This window comes from Lissotriton helveticus, chromosome 9 (assembly GCF_964261635.1).
Source record: "Lissotriton helveticus chromosome 9, aLisHel1.1, whole genome shotgun sequence".
NCBI classification, from domain to species: Eukaryota; Metazoa; Chordata; class Amphibia; order Caudata; family Salamandridae; genus Lissotriton; species Lissotriton helveticus.
Window position 1 is genome coordinate 1,096,465,691 of NC_136070.1, and position 3,641 is coordinate 1,096,469,331.

Genomic DNA, 3,641 nt, shown 5'->3' on the forward strand with positions numbered 1-3,641 from the left:
GTGGACATTTCACAGGGAAAAGCCAGGAAGGGTTCCACAGCGGTATGCGTACAGCGCCAGGAAACTCCGGTTGGGGTATAAGTGCACTTTACAAGTACAAATTAATTTCATTTCATAATGACTCAGTTCTTGGGGTATTCATTTTAATATTGGAATAACCTGGGTGTTGTAAGCAAAGTGCAAAATAAATTATATCTGATTAGGCAGCATGCATAAATCCCTGATTCCTCAAAATTTGGCGCGATGGAGTTCTATAAGATTTCACTGCGCCACTTCTAGGACGCAAATACGTCAATTACCTACGCCTGCCTCACAGCAGGCGTAAGACTGACGCAGGCCCTTTCACATTGGGCTTGCCCCATTTGAAAGGATACATTGCTGGAGTTGCGTCACTTTTGTGACACACTCCAGCAATGCGTCACTTTTGCGCCATACAGATACGTCAGAAATACTGACGTATCTGTAACTCCTTGCACAATGATGCCTCATACTGTAAATATGATGCATCTTTGGTGTTGCAAGGAGGGCGCAATGAAAAGTGACAGATTGCTGTTTTCACACAGCGATGCGTCACTTTTCATCAATGAGGCCCATTATACCTGGCGCAGGTATAATGTGGCGCAAGGGTTTACAAAGTGACGCATATACCTAGATGCGTCACTTTGTAAATATGGTGCAACAAGGCACATTTTTTACTCCGCTGGTGCGTCACAAAAAGTGACGCACCAGCGGCGTAAAAGTGACGCAAGGGCTCATAAATAAGCCCCTATGTATTTTTTTTGCTTCTGCTATAATTGAAATGATCGATTTAAATAGAACCACCAAGGTGTAATAGGAAATTATGGAAATGGAAACATGCTAAAACAGAATTTAATTTCACTAAAAGAAATTTGTTGTGGGTTAATCTGCAAACCAAATATCGATCTAGCTTCTTTGAGTGTTGGATACATGTCGTATTTTGTATTCCTCAAGGTCGATTTGAGTCAAGTATGATGTGCTGCAATGTGTCCTCTATATGACCTTATCAATGAGACTGCGTGATGAATGTTACTAAATAAACGTGGTGCCTCGCAGTGGCATGCATTTTGCAAAGGTGATTTCTGTTGTCATATGTTAAACTGGTAATGTGACATTTACTGCAATTTGACCCTCCACTGTAATGTTGTGGAATGTCCCGTTATACTAATGGAATGCCGCTACCCGCGTCCCACGCAGGGGGACATCGGCGACGCAGCCCCTTAGTGGCCATTCGGCATAGCTCCCCGCCAGGATCGGGGGGGCATTGAGGGGAGGCATGCATGGCTACTTGCCCCTCCCCCGCGATCTCTAAGCTCGCGGCCAGGGGAGGGATTACCTGCCAGGGGGGGGGCGTACCTGATATTTAAGCCCCAACGGCCCCTGGTTCGGCCTCTTTTCCTGCGGCCCGCTAGATCGAGCGCTTGCAAGGGCGGGCATCGCGTGAAGCACCCGATGGGCAGGCTTGCGGCCGCGGCTATCCTAGAGTTTTTCATCTCTGCAAGTACATGTCTGTCTATAGGTCCTCCATTCGCGAACGTAGCGTTGTTAGCGCGGATAGTAACCAAACCGAGGCCCCAGCCAATTGCACATGCCCGCGTCCAGCACGGTCTCAGTTGGACACAGCCCACCAGCGTGCTCGTACATGGTGATTCATTACCGGGGAGCACGTCAATGGCACGCCAATGTACACAGAATTAACTGAGGCCGGGGTTTTTATTAATTTAGAGTAATAATAGGGCGTCCAATTTGTTTGTTTGCCTTAAACACTAACACCAGTGCCACCATTGCCTACGTAATGTGACCTAAGGCCGTGTGTGTCAAAGCCTTGGCACGTGAGATGGGACTGGGCAGGCCCCAAAGGGGGTTGGGTAGGAATGGCCTGTTCATGTACCATGGGATGGGAGCGGGCTCTGTTAATTTTACCTTGTCATTTCAGGTCGTGCTCTGAAGGTTGAAAGGACGGGACGGCCCGGATACAGACAGCAACTGTGAGTGAGAACAGGTATATCCCGTGTAGGGCGACAGAGACACGGTGTGCATTGTATTGAGGGGGTCGGTTGCAGGAACCCGGGGCAACCAGGCTATGGTCCATGCTAGGGTGCGCACCAGCTCACGTATTTTTTCGCCCATAGGGACCCGCAGGGGTAGAAGCCACCAGTATGGACTCCCTTGGAACCCCGCTACCACAGGAGGGGCTGTGGGCCGAATTCTTGGCCGTGGTGCAAGCGAAAGGTCCAGCCTGGGCCCAAGATTTTATCGAGGCGCGTAGGCAAGAGGACTCCGGAGTCGTAGTCGCCCCCACGCCGGTCGATGCGGCGGGACCTTCTACCGGTGAATCGAGGAGGTCCAATCGTAACAGGAAACAAACCCGTAAAGACTTCCCGGCCGAGGCACCGCGAGCCAAGCCGAAACAGACGCCGCAGCCCCCCCCCACAGCGCGGGCCCCCAAACCAGCAAGGGTACCAGCCGTGGTGCAGGAATCGGCCACCGGCCTAACTGACTTGGCCCAAATGGATAAGGCTATGGACGAAACGCTGGGACTAATGGCACTCTTTCAGAAACGTTTGGATGATGTGACGACAGTATCACAAGCACTGCCACTCGCTCCTGCACCAGCGGCCCCAACATCGGTGCTGCAGGTGTGGGCTCAGCAGGTGGCACCGGCGGCACTGACCCCTGGGGAAGGGCCCTCAGCTTCCAGTAGGTTGGCCCCTACTCCCGCCGCTCCCGCAACATCAGCAGTAGGGCTGCCCGCCCAGCTCTGCGGCGCGACCCCCCCCCCCCCCCCCCCAGCACTGGCATAACAAACCTTACTGTGGCACCGGTTTTGGGGCCCGCCCTACCCAGTGCAACAACTTCGCTTGGTGTCATCGCAGTAGGCACAAATGCGCCAGATGAGGTGGTACTGCCCGGCCCGACCGGGGCCGCTCAGGTCCAGGTTGAGATTGCAAAGGCAGGCGGAGGAGGGGTACCAAAGTCGACAGTCACACAGGCACCCCTGGCCTCAGGCCGTTGTTCACTAGCATGGCAGGTACCCCAGGCGGCGAAAGAAGGGATATGGAAACGAGAGTACATCGATATCTTGACATGCACAGTACAGCGGGGGAAACACGAGAAAGATGGGGAGGAAGGAAGATGAGAAGAAGACCAGGTATCAGTGTTGGCCTGAGAAAACAATAGAGAATTGGACAGAGGCTTTCAACATCTTAGCTGCAGTTATAGTACAGAAAGACCCAGGCCAGAGTGAGGCCTTGATGGAATACACTAGCACCATCCAGCAGGATGCAAGACAGTCAGGGGGGATGGGTTGGTTCCTCTATGATCAGGATTTTCGGAAGACAATGGTATATGCCCAGACTTAGGTTGGGATTAGAAAGAAATACAACTTTGGATCAAGCACATGTGCAGATCAGTCAGCGACAAGAAAGACACATCATACAAAGCACAGGGTGAGACAGACAGCAAGAAATGGGAACAATTCCCTAGGCGACCGTTCAAGCAATCCTTTCGAGGGGGCCGGGGAGGGGCCAAAAGGCAGGGCCTAGGCGTTTCAATTCTGGGACATGCAGACTGTTCAATGGAGGGGTGTGCACCTGGGGCAGGGCGTGCAAGTTCACTCACAG